The 20,425-nt window shown below is 44.5% G+C and overlaps 1 long non-coding RNA gene across 1 annotated transcript in view; it reads left to right on the plus strand.

The window, feature by feature from the left end:
• The window catches only part of LOC103665851, a 25,175-nt gene extending 8,655 nt beyond the window's left edge, over nt 1–16,520 (plus strand). Inside the window, exon 3 of the long non-coding RNA XR_569422.2 lies at nt 16,020–16,520. This is a non-coding gene — a long non-coding RNA (uncharacterized LOC103665851). The remainder of the gene's footprint in view (nt 1–16,019) is intronic.
• Nucleotides 16,521–20,425: the final 3,905 nt, after the last annotated feature.

Here is a 20,425-nt window from a genome sequence, read left to right on the forward strand (position 1 = left end):
TCTCTCTCTCTTTTTAAAGATTTTATGTATTTGAGGGGTGCCTGGGTGGCACAGTTGTTAAGCGTCTGCCTTCGGCTCAGGGCGTGATCCCGGTGTTCTGGGATCGAGCCCCACGTCAGGCTCCTCTGCTGAGAGCCTGCTTCTTCCTCTCCCACTCCCCCTGCTTGTGTTCCCTCTCTCCCTGGCTGTCTCTCTCTCTGTCAAATAAATAAATAAAATCTTAAAAAAAATTAAAGATTTTATGTATTGGAGAGAGAGATAGAGCGTGAGTGGGGGGAGGGAGAGGGAGAGGCAAACTCCATGGTGAGTAGGGAGCCCAGTGCAGGACCCTGAGATCACATCCTGAGCCAAAGGCAGACGCCTAACTGGCTGAGCCACCCAGGTGCTCCTAGAAATCTCTTTAAAACCTCTCCTGGCCTTGGACTGAGCCTGCTCTTGACAGGATACACTAATGGAGCCTGCTTGCCTTCCTTCCCTCCTTCCTCCCTCCTCCCTCCCTCCCTCCCTCTCTCCCTCCGTGTCTTCCTCCCTTCTCCCTGTCTCCCTCGCTCCCTCCCTCCCTGCTTCCTTTATCCATATTCTCACATAACTGATTCAACGCCTACCTGCAGACAGAAGAAAGAAAGGACAGGGTGAGGGTCCATTAGGGGAAGGCAACCCACTCTTTGTTCCTTTCCCCTCGGTGACTACATCTTTTATTTGATCCTTTGCCATTTTTGCGACAAGGCACATTTCACAGGCTGACATATATAAAAGTCTTTAAGCATCTTCCTTTGGCAGCCGGGCTTCTTTTTTAAAGTCAGGGGAAAAAAGGCTTGTGACAGGAAAATAATGCAGAGAAATGGTCTTTCTTTCTTTTTTGATGGTGGTGGAAGAAGGGCCCCTAGTAGGGAACGTGGCAGGAAATACAGCCTAAGAACTCCTGCGCTTTCAACTCCTTTCCCTGTTTGTAGCACACTAAGAGACGGCAAAGGCATCCACAACGATGTCTTGGGAAAGAATTTTTCAGGAGAATTTAAGCTAATTTGGAGGAAAAAATCCTGCTCCGCACTCAGTTAAGTTTTTTGCGAGTTTCTGAAAATACCTTCAAGTGGAGATGTGAAAAATGAGGGCTACCTTCTCTCTCGGGGGGGACGCGGATACGCAGGGAAGGAGGATTTCCACTACGAATACTTTGTGATTTTTTTCACCTGGCAGTCGTTTGCCATCGGTTTTGAAAAACACCTAAGTAACCATTTCAGTTCTTTGTCATGGTGCAAACCTTGTGTGTTTTCTGGTACAGGGTTGACCACAGCAGCAAAGACAATGAAAGCACTTTCTATGTTCAGCACAAGCTGTGAGGTCTGCGTCAATGGGAGGTGTGCGCGGTGCAGTGGAGGGAAATAGTAAGGTAGAAGCAAGAGAAAATTACTCGAACTCTGAAAGGCTGGCGCATCATCTCCGGGCTCTTCTCTCCGAGCAGGATCCAGTGCTACCATTTTCTCCACCCTGTTTGACATCCATACTCATAAACCCCTTCCTATAATCGCAGGGAGAGACTAAAACTGTTCTTTCTCCCCTCCCCCCCAGCCCTGCATGATTTCTCTCAATGTTTGGGGAAATGATCACTCGCCAGCAACTCCCGTCCACCTGGCCCTTGAAGTATGGGGTGTTTGGTTAGGTGTCAACAAAAATGACCCCAGGTGCCAACTAGACTTGAGAAGCTTGTAGCAGAACAATTGGCAAAGACATCATGTGGGAAATGTTCATTTTACAAACATGGGGTGTATACCTACCCCTGCCAGGTGGTGTTTTCGGTCTGGGAATACAACAGTGAACAAGGTCCCTGCCTGCGTGGCCGGGCCGGGGTGAGGGGGGTGAGGAGGCTGACACAGGAAGTATAAGCCAGGTGTCCCTAGGTACCTACGGAGAAAAAGAAAAAGAAAACCAGGTCAGCCAGATGAGTATCCGGGAGTCCGGGGAAGAGCAGCTTTTGGGAAAGGCCTCTCCCATGTTGTGATATTGGCTCAGAGGCTTCCCCGTGGGTCTGTGGAGGAAGAAGGTTCTAGGCAGAGGAAACAAAACCACTGCAGTGGAGACAGGAGGAGCAAGCTTGGTATGTCCGAGGGTTAGGAAGGAGGCCAGTGTGGAACAGCAGGCAAGGGGGAAGGAAACAGAAGAGGTCTGGAGGGTAGTGAATGTCAGATCGCGTAGGGCCCTGTTGGCCATAGAAGCTGCTAGAGGGTAGGAGATGAGAACGAGAGAGAAGGAAGATGGCGTTCTGAGAGTATGGGCGATTCATGTAGGGATCCTGGAGAGCCCAGCCCACGGTGCCTCGTAACTGGAGTGTGTACAAGTCTCCTAGGGCTCTCTTTGGGTAAAATGCTGCTTCTGTCAGTTAAATGAGGATATGAAAACCTTGGTAGAGCGCAAGAAAGTTGAACTATCAGCTCCTTATCAGTGAAGGAGCCTGAAGTGGGTAACCCTTCCTGTCCCCTTTATTCCTCCGCGAGGTGTAGGGTCCTCAGGTGACTAGCCCTGGGATGTTTCTAGGCCCTTCAGCCTCGCCAAAAACTCACTCCCCGTGGGGCATGTCTTTGGCCATTTTGCACTCAGTGAAACAGGTTAGAATTTGGAACTGCCACGATTTTCAAGCACTTCGGTGTTAAAAAATGCCATGTTTTCTTTTTCGTAGCCCTCAGGTTTACGTTCAGTTAATTGACAGATGTCCTCGTAATTCTGTACGAAAACTTGCTCGATCCGGGTTAGACAGCTGTGTTACGCTGCAGTCGTGTTACAGTTGGAGGCAGAAAGGGAGCGTGGGAAAGTCAGAGCAGTTGCCCCATTGGGAGGAGTGGACTTATATCAGCTTTTTCTCTTTTTAAATCATTGCGTTAAAGACATTTTTGTAGTCTCTTCAAGATAGAGTTGATTGCTGTAAATGGCTTGCAGCCCCTCATCTATCGTCACCTGATAGTAAAAGTCCTCCCTTTTGTGTAAGGTATGTACGATTTCTGTCCTCTGGGGCTTTTCACATTCACTGACGTGGCTTCAGAACAGACACAGAATGTATGTACACGTCCTTGCATTGACATTGGACCATGCAGCCGGGTCTGACAACACAGAAGGGGTCGCAGGGGCTTGATAGCTCTTTGTGGCAATTGTCCAGATTTATCTTTCCTTCACACCACCTGAGATGTCATCCCTGAACTCCTCTCATCGAGCCCGACTTTCCACTGGTTAGTTATGCATTTGGGTTAGCACTCATATTCTTTGAGCCAGGGACCCACCTGTAGAAAAGAGTTACTGGTTTTGTCATTTATAGTTGAGTTCAACTGGACCGGATTTCCTCACTGCCTCTGGCTGAAACTGACTGAGAGAATGAGTTTCACTTGTGGGTTGGAGAAATTAGTAATTGGGGAACATAGAGTGTTTGGTGGAGGAGGGCCTAGTTCGCTCCTTTCCACCCACCCCCTGAGATAGGAACTCAGTACTGGGAGAAGGGAGTGGAGCGTTGGCTCTTCAGACAGAAGCCAGCTCCCTTGGATGAGCGGGATGGGGAGCTGAGAGAGAAAGGTGTGGAAGCGGATAAGGAAGGATGTAGGAGAGCCCCAGGAGACCTGCAAATTTCTGGTCCTACACCCAGGTGGCCTTGGGCCCTTGCCTTACTTCTTTCTGGCATCCCCGACCTGGGGCCCGTTCCTGCTTAGCTCCTGAGAAATGAGGGGCGTGTTCCTGATAGAGCAAGGAATTCAGGAATGGGAGTCCAAGCCCCCACGTCCCCCCAATTCTCCTGTGTACATCCCTCAACTGAATCTGCTTTCTAGGTGAAATATAGAGAGCTGGGTATTAAGGTCCCTTTTCCACCAGTCTCTGACTTCTAGCTTTGAGGGAGACACATGTGTTATCCGTGAAGCGGTGTATTCTCTTTGGTCCTTTGTCTAAGACTGGTCACGTCTGATGGTCTCCTGGGGCCTGAGCCGTTTTACCCCATGCACCCCGGGATTTCCTCCTCTGCTTCCCCCATATAAATAGACAATTTGCTGCCTGCGTTCTAAGACCTTGATATTTCTGCCTTTGACTGGAGTCTATTCTGGAACGACTGTGTGGGGGCTGGGCACTGCAAAATGAGTCAGTTCCTGCAGTTTGGTTACAAGTTCTCAAAAAGTATTTCAGAATGTGGATGTGGTCAGCAGAGTCATTTTCCAGGCATCTAAAAGGAAACCCACATCAACTGTAAGAATTGAGCTGAGAACCAATGGCCCTGCACGGCAGAACCGGGCCTGCTTTTCCTCAAAGGAAAGCCTATAGCTGCCCTCGATCTAGCTTACTCTGTAGATCTTAAAGGAGCCTTCATCCTCGCGCTTGCAAATCACATTGTAGCCGTGACGGATTTGCACGTACAGAGAGCTAGAGGTTTGGCCTTTGTCACTCTTTCAATGTGGGCACAAGTTTGACATCAGAAATTATTTTTGTAAAATGGAATCTTAAGGGATTAGCATCCAGTGAGCACGAAGTGTGAAACGGGGCTTCAGGACAGGAACATTGGTGATTTTAGCTAATGTGCCGAGGAAGAGCGAAGATAGTTTAGGTACCACTGGAGTCCGTGAAAATACCATTATTTCGTTCACTGATTGAGTTCCGAAGCTATGTAGAGTGAGCAGCAGTACCAAGAAAAAGAATTCTATCCTTTTCAAGCTTTAAAAGCATTTCAAGTTTGTCGTGATATTTGGAGACTATTTTAGTTCAGCACTGGTGGATTCTGTTATCCACTTGGGGAACCACGAATTATGTAAGATTTTGATCGAGTTCATTACCTGTTTGGCACCATCCGTGAAAACCGATGGGGTTTTCGATAATAAGGAAACTGCTTAGAAAAAATGGGCAGACGGTTTGAACAGACACTTCCCCAAAGAACACAGACAAATGACAGATAAGCACATGAAACGATGTTCACCATCTGTAGTCATTAAGCAAATGCAAATTGAGATACCAGCGATGTACCACGATACACCTATTTGAATGGCTGCAGTGAAAAAGTCTGATCATACCAAGTGCTGGTGAGTTTGCGGATGGTCTAGAACTCTTAATACGTTTAGGTAGATATGTAAAATGGCACAGACATTTTGGGAGATGCCTGGCTACGTCTTACATCGTTAAACCTAACACTAACCGTGGGATCCAGATATTCCACTCCTAGAGAAAAGAAAGCCTGTGTCTACACGTTTATAGCGATTTTATAAGTAATAGCTAAAAACTGGAAGCAGCCTCAAGGTCCATCAGCAGGTGAATGGATTAACAAATTGTGGTGTATCTGTCTGAGGGATACTACCCAACAATGAAAAGTGAGCTCTTCCTAGAGTCAACAACGTGGAGGGACCCCCACCCTACGTGAAAGAAGCCAGACAGGAAAGAACTATCTACCGTATGATTCAATTTATATACAATTCTAGAACATGCAGAGACATTTAGAATGACAGAAAGCTGGGTGCCTGGGTGGCTCAGTCCTGCCTTCAGCTCAGGTCATGATCCTGGGGTCCTGGGATCGAGTCCCAAGTCAGGCTTCCTGCTTAGCAGGGAGCCTGCTTCTCCCTCTGCCTCTGCTCCTTCTCCCTGCTCGTGCTCTCTCACTCTCTCTCAAATAAATAAATAAAATCTTTAAAAAAAATTTAGAATGATAGACAGCAGATCCCTGGTTGCTTGGGGTGGGAGAGGTAGGGTGGCAAGGATTACAAAAGGGCACTTGGGGCTGGTGGATAATCTCACTAGCTTGGTGTGGTGATGATTTCACAGGTGTATGCATGTGTCAAAACTTAGATTGCACACTTTCAACATGTGCAGGTGATTGTGTGTTAGTTATTCCTCAATTAAGAAAAACTAAAAAAAAAAAGCAATCACTGTGATGGTAGATGGGGCGTTAATAATACCCTCATTTGAAAAAAAAGAAAGACTTAGTATCTCTTAGGAAAAAAAAACTGATGATACTTAAATGCTTTGGGGATAGAAATAGAACCTTCTAGTACAGACGAGAAACTGAAGTTAAACCGAACGTAATAAATGTGAAAGCTTTAGTCACTCCTATTTCCAAGGCATTGAAACAAGTGGTTCAAGACGGATCTTGGCCAGCACTGTGGGGCCAGGTGCCTGCCCTGGTTTAGATACCTTTGCCCTCAAACACAGCTACTGTAGCGCTCTCCAGATGATAAGGGAGGGCTCAGGCATCTGAAGGAGGGTTCCGATTGCAAAGATAAGACATGAAAACACCACCTTCAGATTCTACCCTTGTTAGAGAACTAAATCTATTTGCAGAGCACATGGAAATTAACAAAGCACTTTCATAAACCTCATTTTGTGCGATCATCTCCACAATCGCATTATAGGTAAGGTCGGTATTCTCATCTGCTTGGGGAACACACTGAGACCCAGAGAAGCCACATTGTTTGCTGGATCACAGAGACCCCAACTTTTTGCGCAGACATCACCGATCTTCCTGCTGTACCTTGCTGCTTTCCCAAATAAATTCCTGTTGTTGACTATTTGGCCAGGATTCTTTGCTCATTGATTTGTCAGGCAGTCACTAGAGTCCCCTCTCTTTGTATATGAGCTGTTCATGGCGGGGATCTTTAATCCTGTTTCCCCATCTGTAAATGGGTAGTAACCGAACTGTAGGCTTCATGAGATTCTCGTAAGGGTCAAAGGCTCATATGGTGAAAGAGCCGTGGATGTTCGTAAACACCGCAAACACAGCGGGGTTCATATTTACTACGTACGTGATTTCCGTATTGGGCCTGCTTACTGATGGCACGACGCTGAGTGAGCGGCTTTGTAGGACCAACAGGTAGATGGAGAGCTTCATTCCGTTAGTGGCATCATGACTTCCATCAAGATAGCCAAGTTCCATAATAAGTGAAATGATTTTAAACTCTTCCTTAAAAGATACTGAACAGTCCTTAGTTGGGCTCCTGGTGATTGAAACTGGTGGCTTTGAAAGGACACAAGACAGCCGAAGGTAGGTGCCGTGAGGGCTTACTTAGCCTACAAGGTTGGCCCATCCACGCTTGGCACCTTTTTCCTTCTTGGCTATGTTGCCTGCCATTTATTTCTCTTTGCCCTTTGTCTCATTCGGTGGCCCTCTCGCTTGAGTATCCCTCTTCCTTTGTGATGGGTCTGTTGCCAACCAGACTTCTCCCCAGCTTACGTGATGAACGATGTGGAGACATGTAGCCTTTGTACTCCCTGGGATGGTGTTTCACAAACCATGTTTTCAGGAGACAGGGAAAAACTGTGGTCGAATAAGTTCAGGAAGAGCTGGGTTGTATAACATTAAATAGGTTTCTTTCCTGCAGGACTTCTCAGAACTTTGAATGTTTGTATGGAAGCTTCAAGAGGAGCGTATGGTTACATCTACAACATTTCCCAGATTTAATTGATTGAAAGAATTGGTGTGTGTGTGTGTGTGTGTGTGTGTGTGTGTGTGTGTAATCGTCTCTTGGTTTAATACTCCGAACTTGAACACACTTCGGAAAATGCCGTTTTGTAACTTGTTATTTGATATGTTGGTAAAATGACAATTTTCCGACGAGTTTTCGGTCTGTCCCTCCTGGCACATCGAATACAAAACATGACTTGTTTTCTTGACTGGGTCTCAAGAGTTCCAGTTTCTAAACTTTTTATTCATGGTTTTAAAGCTCCTTCAGGTTTCTTTTAACCTTCGAAAATCAGGAGATGTAATCATAGGAGGGCACAGAGATGGTAAGGTTTTGCCTAAGGATAAAAGTCCATGGAAGGAATTTCTCTCTCTCTCTCTCTTTTTTCCCCCCACCAAATTGTCTAGATTCTGCCCTTTGAAGTACCTCCACTTATTCCATCCCTAAGTCCATGGTCCGTCTTGGCTTCCATAGGAGCATTTAGGAAAGAAAAGTCAGGTACACACCAGCTCTCTGGTGGGCGTGGGGCTTGAGTTAACTGTGGGGGACTACAGCCGTAGGATTCTTCGACCTCTCAGCAAGAATTATCATTGTATGGAATTTTTCTTCTTTTCTTTTCTTTTCTTTTCTTTTTTTAACAGTTTGTTCCCCAGACCACAGAAAGTGGAATAATCAGTATAGGACATAAAAGAGAGATAATGTCAGAATAAATAGTAATTGTCAGCGAGAAATTGGCCTGCCAGCTAGGAATGGGAAGCGGGTGAACGAAATGGGGGTTTAGGGACATTGAGCTGCGATGCGGACCAGGTGATTCGGGACTTAGGCGAGTTGGGATCATTCCTGGCCTGTCACATCTCCACGGGATGTGTGGGCAACCCACAGGCCGCGGATGCCAGGAAAGCGCAGTCTTGTGGTTTGGATCGCTCATTAGGCTCTTGAGTTCGTGGCTCTTCTAGGCTTGCCTACTTACATCTAGTGTGTTCTCATTAGAAGTTGAGGGTCCCCCTTCATATCTGAGCTTCTTAGGCCCGGCCATTTTCTGGAAATGCTATTCCTTGCAATTCCTTTTTGACTGAAAATCACTACCCCGGTACCTTGCCATTCACATTCCCCAGATTACCCCCCTCCCACGCCCTCCCCACGTACACACACATTCTCTTACCCTCTTTAGCCAGTCCTTTCAAGGTTATGTTATCCTTTACTGCCAACTATCTCTCCTGACCCCTTTCTCCACTCCTAGAAAGAGGAACCAGATTTCCCCTGTGTTACCATGAATATAAACAGCAGTTGTGTTTCTGTTATTTACCCTTTCAACCTAGCAGTAAAGTTTGCCACCACGTCTCCCTCCACCTTGCACAGGAAGAGAGACTTCCTTCCTTCATCTCTTGCCTTTGCTCAGGCCTTTGAATAATCTTCCCTTTCTCTCTGACTCCAGATGCTCACCTTCTTACCTTTTTTTTTTTTTTAAACTCCCGAGCGAGTTACTCCTTCTGTATCCTTCCCCTCCCAACTTCCGGTTCTCTCCGTCCAATACCCTTCCTCTTCCACCTAGTTACCAGGACCACCCATGAAGCTGTTCCCTCGTCGACGAGTACCTACATGGGGTGGCTGGGTGTCCCATACACCCCTTTTCCCCTGGGCTGTATTGACCTACATCTCTCCTCCTTGTCCTTTGCCATTTTCCATGGCCCTCCCTCTTCGCTATCCCTCTTCCCTTTAATATTCTAGACTACTTCTGTGATCTCAAAATCCATCTCCACTTGTAAGCAGCGAGCTTCATCTTTGGATATTTTTGTCTTCATTACGTTTTGAGTCTGGCTCATTTAAATTAGATGGATAGTGTTTCTCTAAGCACTGACATGCGCTCGACAACACCATCCATATATTGGCAAACACCTTCCACTGTGAGCATAGACCTAGTCCAGGATCAACTAATAAGGAGGGAAGAAGGGGAGAAAAATGCTGTTGTCACGACTTTTCAGGGCCCTTGGTCAGTGCTGAGTTATTACCACCGAAACACTTTTGGTTTCTTTCTGACCAGTTGAACTGGTCATACATTCACTGGGCAGCGATCACTGTGGGAGCGAATATTTGATATTTTATACTGCTGGCTTCCTTCCGTTCTCCAGACGTTTAAAAATAGCCAGTTCTGCCCTTTTCCTTTATTTAGCGCACATCAGGACAGTCTTTATAAATGTCAATTAGCTGTTTTGTTTTCTCTTTCTTACACAAGTAGAATCCAGGTTGTCATCCTGTTCCTCTTGGTGAATGTCTTGTGGGTGTTGGCACGAGGTCATCAGATAGTATCAGCAGGCATGATATATACATGTAGCCCTCCATCATTTCGAACCACTTTTATTAGCCCCTCCAGATCTTCCCATGTGAGCTTTCTTCCCTGTTCCTTTGTGGTGTGGGCCATTTACCCAAACCAATAATTAAAAAGAAATCCACATACTACCATAGACCTCCTAATAATTGACGCCCAGTACTGCTTCTGGTAGACACCTATGGTTTTTAGAAGAGGCTTCCTTTGATCACAATAGAGTTCATTTTGTAACCTTCACAAGCAAAAGAAATTATAACGCACGGATGTTGCTTTTGTTCTTTTCTTTCTTCTGTTCTCTTCCCTCCCTCTTCTGTTCTCTTCCCTCCCCCGCCATTCCCTGTTCAGTTGTCTCGAATTTTTTCATTTCACCAGAGTAGATCTTGCTTACTTATATGGAATTGAGGGCGTTTCGGAGAGCCTTCCTGAACCCCCAGGACTCTTCTGTACTGCAAAGGTTTATATAGCAACACGCACTCTGAGACAGTGCTATCACTGACCTGTGCTCTGTTAGGAAAATATGCTCTTTTACAAGTAGCTTGAGCCTATAAGCACCCATAAATCTTACAGAAAGGTACCATAAAACTGAGATGGGAAGCAAGTATTGTTTAAAGGATAAAGAAATACAAGAATTTTCCTGACATGGAGATACTCTTTCACTAATTTTTGGTTTATTTTATTTTATGTGTTCCAAAGATTTTATTTTGAAGTCCTCTCTACACCCAACTTGGGGCTCGAGCCTACCACCCCAAGATGAAGTGTTCCATGCTCTGCCGACTGAGCCAGTCAGACACCCCTTGGTTTATTTTTCGAAGTGTGTTAGTACCGGTGCCAGGCACTTAATTCAGATTTCTTTGACGAATAGTAGAAGAGGACTGTGCTAGTCCCTGGGGAATCTCAGAAGAATAGGACTCCGATCTTACCCTCAAAGAGCTCACCTTCTCAGAGGGAGACACATTTCTAAACAAATAATTGAACAGCAATTGGGCTCGTGTGTCTGGCTGAGACACAGACTGAATGATCTGGAAGCTGGCCCTGGGTAGCATGTAGCTAACTTTCCAGAAGACTCTGGGAAGGCCTTTGAGAATCCTAGAAGAGTCTCTCTGAGCTGGGCCTAGCAGAGGGGGAAGAACAGTGGGCCAAGCCGTTTGCAGAGGCCGAGTATTCACTCCTCTTCACTCCATCTGAGCTGAGTGAAACTTGAGGGGAAGAGTGAAGAGAGACCAAGTGAAGACTTTAGCACTGTGAACACATTCAGTGACCAAAGGAGTTTTCTCCAGTGGCAAAAGCAGAGGCGTGCTGATTTGATTATAAATGAAACCTGCAGTATTGGGGGGGCTGTGTGATACGGGTGCCTTTAGAAAATAGCACGGGGTTCGGGGGCGCCTGGGTGGCACAGCGGTTAAGCGTCTGCCTTCGGCTCAGGGCGTGATCCCGGCGTGATGGGATCGAGCCCCACATCAGGCTCCTCCGCTATGAGCCTGTTTCTTCCTCTCCCACTCCCCCTGCCTGTGTTCCCTCTCTCTCTGGCTGTCTCTACCTCTGTCAAATAAATAAACAAAATCTTAAAAAAAAAAAAAGAAAGAAAGAAAGAAAGAAAATAGCACGAAGCTTAGAAAGGAGACCAGCTTTAGAAAGACCCCAGTAATGTAGCATCGTAATGGGTTAATTGTGATTAAATCAACGTCTGAGTCAAGGAATCTTGGAGGAACTGCCTGCGTGGTTATTTATAGGTTCAGAAAACAGTCACCTTGTTTTGATACTCTTTATTTTTTTTTAACTTAACCATTGATAGAATGCAAATGACTTTCTTTTCTTCAATGATAAGAGTTCCTCCCTACAGCTGCACACTGCTGACATTATATGGAGCAAATTGAGGGGTTCCTTTCAGAGCGGGGGAGTGACAGTGAGATATATTTGCACGTGGATTTGAGTTCAGTTAATTTCTGGAACTTGTCCATAAGAAGGCTGTTACTTAGGTGAAAATTATCCTTTTTCTCGGAGCGTTTTTAATGAGTGAAATGATTCATGTTTTCATCCAGCGATTGTGTAAAAAAGAAAATTTGGTTTTCGTTGAGAAGGATTAAAGGCATGTGTCTAATTGCTAAATATTATTTTTAAGAAACTAGTCTGAGTCCGTCTTTATGGGTTCTAAGTGGTTTCGCCTTTAGAAGCTTGTTTTAGGATCTTGCGCCAACCCCATCCCTTCCCAGGCCTGTTCAGACTAGAATTATCTGGCAGGGCAGGTCGGTTCTTTTCTTTTCTTTTTTTTTTTTAAATGTCTTAAGCAGGAGCGTCTCAGAAAAGGTTCACCTTGCTCTTAGGTTGACTTGCAGAGCAATTTACTAAATAGAGCGATGTGAGAGTCAAGTGACCATCAGCTGGTGTGAATGTTTTTGGTCAGTCTAGTCATGGGATCTCAGGTATGTGAGGGTTGGATGGCCTGCCATCCCACGCTGGCCGTGGTGAGACCCTGGCTCAGATACTCTTACCGTCACACAAAAGGAATCCCCAGCTCACAAGAACGTACTTGAATTAGTCACCTGCATTTCAAAGGTTGGTTTTTTTCTCTGACATCATTTCAGCCCCTGACACACTGTGTATGTGTGCATTTCTTTCCTGGGCTGTCGTCGAGTTAAGGAGCTTAGTTGTTTTGGTTTTTTGTAAACGACTTTATTGAGGTGTCATTGGTATACAAAGAACTGTACGATTTGATGAGTTTGAACGTGATGCAAACACGCATGATGCTAGCACGACAATGGAGGCGTAGCAGACATGTCCAACACTTCCTGAAGTTTCCTTGTGTGCGTGCGACCAGAACACTTCCCATGAGATCTCCCCCATGGGAGACGATTTTTGTTCACTTCAAAAAGTAAAGTCTGACTTGGTTAGAATAGCATTCTGGGGGGGCGCCTGGGTGGCTCAGTCATTAAGCATCTGCCTTCGGCTCAGGGCGTGATCCCGGCATTGTGGGATCGAGCCCCACATCAGGCTCCTCCGCTGGGAGCCTGCTTCTTCCTCTCCCACTCCCCCTGCTTGTGTTCCCTCTCTCACTGGCTGTCTCTTTCTCTGTCAAATAAATAAATAAAATCTTAAAAAAAAAAAAAAAGAATAGCATTCTGGGGTGTGTTCTGTCAAATCCATGACTATATTTTAGAAGTTGACTGTACTAGTGAGTTACAGAAAGCTGTGGGTACATGCCCTCAAATATGTGAGCTCTCCTGGATTTGGGTCAGAGGGGCCATCTAGAGCCCAACTTGACAGTTTTGACTTGGGAAGGTGAACCTTCGGGCAGCGCTATGATATCGGTCATCGCTCTCCATTGACTTCCATGTACAGTGCTTGCGGTCAACATTTCTTTCCCCAAACTACAATTTCTTTTTTTTTTTTTAAAGATTTTATTTATTCATTTGACAGAGAGAGAGACAGCCAGTGAGAGAGGGAACACAAGCAGGGGGAGTGGGAGAGGAAGAAGCAGGCTCACAGCGGAGGAGCCTGATGTGGGGCTCGATCCCAGAACGCCGGGATCACGCCCTGAGCCGAAGGCAGATGCTTAACGACTGTGCCACCCAGGCGCCCCCCAAACTACAATTTCTAAAGTCAGTGATACTTTTTGGGGGACCAAATAGAATTGGCAAATAGAATTGTCCCAATAACCCTTTAAAAGACAGGCCAAAATCTACTCTTCTTTAGTTGAATGACCCACAAAACCTCATTTCTTTCATTTCTAGTGGAACTTTGATGAGAATGCCGTTTTATATCTGTGATCTTAGCTTTAAGCATCAGCGGGTTTCCTTACTTCTTGATTTGGTTTCTAGGTCACCCCTGCTCTAATTCCGGAGGGGAAGGTCTTCAGATTCGAGGTTAACATTTCAAGACATGGTCTTTATCCCAGGTCCAAGCAGGCTTTTCAACAGCAGGTGGCAGGCTTCCCTGTTAATCAGTCTTCTTCTGCCCTTGAAACTCTCTTTCCCATTCTGTATACCTCAAATAAATGGTCTTTAGCCAGTATGGAGAGAATTTTAAAAAAATTATTGTCTTTGTTTTGTTTGTCTGCACCGTGAATGAGACTTGGTTATAGTTTGGTCACCCAGCCCTGGGGCTGAGCTGGCTTCTTAATTCTTAAATAATGGAGTTACATCATGTGACATTTTTAGTTGGACCCTATTCCTTTTCTTTGACTTTGACTTTGGAAATGTGGTATTGGTTGATAGTCTATGCTATAGTGTATTTCCTTAGATATTCTATTGTATATTTTAAAACGCTTGAAAAATGTGTATTTATTGGTTGGTGGTTGACACAGGTCTATCGTACCGCCTCTAATAAAATCTTATTTACAGTTTTCCCTTTTTGTATTACCTAGATAAGGTGAGAAGTAGGGGGAAAAGACCATCGTAACTTTATAGTTCTTTAAATTTAAGGACATTGTTGGAGGATAGGTCGGGCAAGCTTCAACAATTAAAAATATCGTTCTTCTAATTTAAATACAGACCAAAACTTATAAAAGATAATCCTTTGGATTTTGGCATTAAAACTAACCAAACTAAACACTTGTTTCACTGTAATTGCCAGTCTTATTCATAAAAGTAGAGTTATGAACAGTAAGTTTTAGTGGTTTATGAAATGTAAATTGGCGTGTTCTATAAATGCTTTATTTTACATTGAGGGTAATATTCAGCCAAACCTGCACAAGCAGTCTTTATTTCCCCTTTGGTAGGTATGCCCAGGCTTTCAGGCAATGCCAAAATGTACTTCATAGATGGAATTGGTTTTAATTTATTTAAAAAGAGAAAAAAAAACCAAGCAATCAAACAAAAACCTACTTCACCTTGTAAATTTCGGCCTCCTCCCCTAAGATCTAACCACCTGGTGAAACACTGTTATTATAACTTGGCAGGTAGGTTCTCTCTTAAAATTAGACATCTGTGATTAAGTAGTTAAATCATTCTCTTGAAATGTATGTATTCAGAGCTCCCAGGAAACTAGTCATCTTTTCATACAGCTAACACAGTTTATTTTAAAGGCACTTTTCTTGGCAACAGATACTTGACCTGTCCAGTCAAGTTCTAAGTGTAGCTTTTCTTCCAATTGATGATAACTTTTCTAAACCTTTCCCAAGTGATAGACAAAGCATTTTAAATTCCTAAGAAGGTAGGAGTCACACGCAAAGTCACATGGTCACTTACATTCTAGAATAATCTTAGAAGTCAAACATAATAATTGGCCACAGTGGGCATGTGCTAATATAAGAATGCCTTCTCGAAGACACCAGGCTTTTGTGCTGCTTTGGGGCCTTTGTTCTGACTCTTGCCTCCCTCTGCGGTGTTCTTTCTCACCCCAGGTATGTGACACGTTCTCCTCCTCCTCCTTCAGGGAGCTGCTCAAATGTCACACCCACAGCGAGGCTTTCCCTGACTACCTATGGAAATAGCATTCGTCTTCGCTGTGGCATTCCTCTGCGAAATGATCATACCTATCAGTTGAGTTTCTTTTTTGCCTTTGCCTAGGCACACCTTTAATCTTAGACTTCAGGCACTGTCACATCCCCAGTGCCTGGTATAAAGAACGGAAAAGACACTCAGTAGGCATTTCTGGGGTGACTGACTGAATGAATGAATCAGTCAATCAATGGAGAGGACACCTATCCTCTAACTTTTTTTTATACCTACATTGGATTATGGGAGGAAGGCTTGGAACTGATGTCCTGGTGAGCTGCTGCTTTGAATACTTGGTGACATATCTTTTTTGCAGCTTCCTTTGGTGTTTTAGACATTTCGTAGAAATAACTGTATCATCCTCCGTTTATAATGGGGAAATAGTGTTTTTTTCACTGCCTTGTATTTTACGTATGTACATCATGGCATAGATGAGCCAAGTTCAAGCGGCATAAAGCAAACAAAAATGCTCCAAGGCCACAATAAAATGGTGGCTTGGGGTTTTTTTCTTGTTTATTTGCTCAGTTCTTTGTTTTTCATGTATAACATTGTACTGCAAACACATGCCACATAACCAATGGTAGATTTTTCTCACAATCATGGACACTCCAGAAAGGCAGGGATTTTCATCTGTTTTGGTTGGTGCTGCATCTCTAGCACCTGAGAGAGTATCTGGCACTTTCCTCCATATCACTCCATCAGTATACACTGAGGAAATAAATCTAGAGGTTGTTTAAAACTCTGTACATGGGATTGTTGTCAGAATGTCAATAAAGAAAATATGGAATGGAGATCTATTGATAGCATTTCCACATAAATCTGTAGGATTGATGCTGTTCCTCTTTCCTTCCACAGAGCCCCTCCCCAGAAGGCTGCAGATCATCGAGCTGCCGGAATGTGTGGGTACCCTCAATGGCTCAGTAGCCAGTGTAGATCCTGTCTTTTGTAATCAGTAGCTACATCTGGCTACTGGGTCTCTGATGGCATCTTCAAGCCTCTGTTACAGTGTCCTGAGCGAGGTTGCTGGGAAATCCTTAATAATTAAAGCTTTACCTTGATTTGCATACCTGTACACACACCGAGCTGGAGTGTGGGAACCAGCAAGGTTTATGAATGATGAGGTATATATTTCAGCACCACCAGAAGGAAGAATCCATAGGCCACAAGAAGGAGGACTCATAGATTATTTTTCTTTTCTTTTGTTCCTCTCTTTTCCCCATGGGGAAAGTATCATCTGGTCACAAGACCATCTATCTGCTTACCTACTTATCTACCTATACATCCCATCCATCCATCCATCTGTCCATCCATCCATCTGTCCATCCATCCATCCATCTAGCTATCTGTCCATCCATCCATCCGTCCATCCATCCATCCATGTAGCCATCTGTCCATCCATCTAGCCATCCATCCATCCATCTGTCCATCCATCCATCCATCCATCCATCCATCCATCCATCCATCCATGTAGCCATCCATCCATCCATCTAGCTATCTGTCCATCCATCTAGCCATCCGTCCATCCATCTAGCCATCCATCCATCCATCTGTCCATCCATCCATCCATGTAGCCATCTATCCATCCATCTAGCCATCTGTCCATCCATCCAGCCATCCGTCCATCCATCCATCCTTTTCATCTCTTGACTTTTACATGGCATCTAAATGTGATTACATAATGACAGTTGGATGGTATTACAGTTTAAGGAAATTTCTCTTGTAAACTTAGAGTAGGTAAGTCCCAGCAGCACATTCTGACCTGTGTTTCCAGTGTGCTAGACACAATCAATACCAGGAACTTTGCAGCAGGCAGTTGTGTTGAAATCCTATGTGGAGAGGACTTTTAAGCCCAGCATCCAGGTCTGGGGCGTGAACCTGGCATACAATGTAGATTTCTGTGTTTCTAGGGCAACAGCTACATTGTCTGCTGGGTTTCAGGCTACCTGGAAACACATTCTCCATGGTTGTGTCCTCAGGACTTCACCTGTATGGGTTTGGAATAACTATTTTCCAGGAGGCATAAACCAGGGGGCTTTAACAATGGATAGAGTGCAGAGAATGGACCTCATGACAGCTGATCACCTTAGCAAAGAATGATCTTGTTCTGATTTTACCCAAGATGCTCTCACACACCAGCCTAGGAAACACCGTGAACCAAAGAAAACGTGTAATGTCATCCTTCCTTCCTCCTTTCTGCTTCAACTCTCAGAGATTGATACTTACATGTTGTTATTAATTAGTATTTGGTGTCTGTTGTAATTACTGTCACAAGGCACAGCACCTGTATGGGCTGTCACACCGCCCTGCTACCTCACTGTCCTTCATTTTGGCTTCTCACCCCCACGCCGGAACCCCGTTGAGCTTTGTTCTCCCTCTACCACAGCCCCGTAACTTCTGTGAGTGACTCAGTCTCCCTGGAATCCGTCTCTCTCACTCTGCCCCAACATTTCCACTCCATCATTTGCTCCCTGAACTCTGGAATTTAAGTAAACTGGGTTATTTACCACCGTTCACCATCTCTTATGAAATCAGAACAGCAGCTTTCTTTTTTTCCCCCCCCCCAAAGATTTATTTATTCATCTGAGAGAGAGAGAAGGAAAGAGAGGTAAAGGGTGGAGAGAGAACGGACAGAGGGAGAGGGAGAGAGGGAATCTCAAGCAGACTCCCCACTGAGTGCGGAGCCCGTCATGGGGCTCGATCTCATGACCCTGAGATAGTCACCTGAGCCGAAATCAGTAGTGGGACGCTCAACTGACTGAGCCACCCAGGTGCCCCAGAAGAACAGCTTCCTTATGGAATGATGGAGAACTTGTAAAGATAAGTCACCAGTTTGCAAGAGAAAGGGAAGAAGAGAATGGAAATAGCTTCTGGAAAACTATGTTTACATTATGTTTTGTTTGTCTGCTCCCGGTAAATAAATGTAATCCTCTAAACATAAAAAAAAGACCTAGCAATTGAAACCATTACGTTCTCCGTAAGAAAAGAATGTAATGTTTTGAGAAGAAGTCATAAATCCTTGGAGTATATGAATTTGAAGATTTTTAGTAAGAGATCATGTATTTTTAATTAGCATGAATTAACAGATTTAAAGTGGAAAGTGAATTATAGGGAAAGGTCTGCATGTAATAGTTGATTACGGTGATAATAATGCACTTTTGTCACCCCATGCTGAATTCAGTGAAAATAAAGCTAATGACTTGGAGCTTGGAAAAGATTGTGGTTTCTTTGTGTGCGCTTGTGTCCTTTGGCTTTTTATCCACCTGTCAGTATATCCTCTAATTCTGCACTGAAACCACTGGCCCCTGTGTCCTGGGAGAGAAAGTCCCTTGTCCTTGAGGTATTTGACATCCTTGGAAGAATGATAAAGGTCTCTGGGTAGCATGGTTATATTTAATACCTCCTAATTAATCAAAAGGGCAGTTTTCTTTCTCCCATCTCCGCTCCCATACTTGTGATGCTCTTTGAGCCCCTTTGTCATTAAAAAAAAAAAAGTGTTGACAATGGGGACTGCTGTGAAGAATTTATACGCTGAAGAATTTATACGCTGTCAGGTTTTCATTTCCCCCCTCAAGTCCAATGGGCCAGTATTGAATTGACTCCCAAAGCAAGACTTAGGAGGGTAGAAATGACATGACGGGGGCGGGGGGGGCTTCTCACTTTTTCTCAATCTTCTCAACCCCAAAAAAGGGACGGATATTGGTATGTTGGCTCTTCCGAAAGGACACACAGCAAACTGGCTGTAGTCTTCTTTTTTTTTTTTAAGCTTTCCATTTTGAAACAATTTCAGACTTTAAAAAAGTCACAAAAAGTAATATGAAGACAGTGCTTTATATGGGAGTTTAAAATGGGGCAGCCCTTTTGGAAAGGTTTGGCAGTGCCTCAAAACGTTAAATAGAATTGCCATATGACGGGGCAGTTCTGCTCCTATGTATACACCCGAAAGGAGTGAAAACATACTGGAAGAAATAACACGTTCACAGCAGCACTACTATTTATTTTTTTTAAAGATTTATTTTTTTAAAAGATTTCTTTATTTTAGAGAGCATGCATGTGTGAGTGGGGGGTAGGGGGAATCTCAAGCAGACTCCCTGCTGAGCACAGAGCCCCATGGGGGGGCTGGATTTCAGGACCCATGAGATCATGACCTGAGCTAACACCAAGCGTTGGACACTTCACAGACTGAGTCACCCAGGCGCCCCCACTATTCGTATTCATAATGGCCAAAAGGTGGAACCCACGTGCCCGTCAACTGATGAATGGATTAAAAAGGGATATATCCATACCATGGACTATTATTCTGCCATAAAAAGGAATAAAGTGCCAACACATGCTCCAACACCGGAAAAACCTTGAAAACATTACACTAAGTTCAAGAAGACAGACACCCTGGCCACATGCTGTATGATTCCATTTGTTTAAAATGTTCAGAATAGGCAAGTCGAGAGAGAGAGACAGTAGATCAAGGATTGCCAGGGGGTGCTGGCTGAAGGAGGGAGCAGGGAACCACTGCTAATGGGTATGGGGTTTCTCTTTGGGGTGATGTAAGTGCTCTGGAATGAATGTTCTAGCAATGGTTGCACAACTTTGTGAATATACGAAAGGCCACTGAATTGTACACTTACGGTGAATTTTATGGTCTATGAATTATATCCTGAAACTATAAAAGGGATCACATACTCTTGTTTTCTAGAATTTATTTATTTATTTGAGAGAGAGCATGAGCCAGGGGAGGGGAGTGGCAGAGGGAGAGGCCAAGCAGACTCCCCGCTGACTATGGAGCCCGATGCAGGGATGGGTTCTAGGACCTGATGTCTTGATCTGAGCCGAAGTCAAAAGCTTAACTGAAGTCAAACACTTAGCCGACTGAGCCACCCAGGCACCCCTCACATATTCTTTATTGTTTCTCGAAGTGTTAATGCCTTATGTACCTACAGTTATAACAATCAGTAAATTAACATCGACATGATGGGATATCTAGACACCTGATACACATTTCACCACTCATCTCACTGTTGTCCTATTTCAGGTCCCAGATGCATTTAAGATCCCATTTTAGTTGCCTTGTCTCTAGTCTCCTTTAGCCCGGAAGAGTTCTCAGCCTGCCTCTATCTTTTATGACTTTGACACATGACCGGTACAAGAAGGCCTTTCCATTTTTTTTCCTTTTTTTAAAAAAATATTTTATTTATTCATTTATTTATTTGGGCGGGGGAAGCAGAGGGAGAGGGACAAGCAGACTCTGCCCCGAGTGCAGAGGCTGA

Source organism: Ursus maritimus, assembly GCF_017311325.1.
Source record: "Ursus maritimus isolate PB19 chromosome X unlocalized genomic scaffold, ASM1731132v1 scaffold_X1, whole genome shotgun sequence".
NCBI classification, from domain to species: domain Eukaryota; kingdom Metazoa; phylum Chordata; class Mammalia; order Carnivora; family Ursidae; genus Ursus; species Ursus maritimus.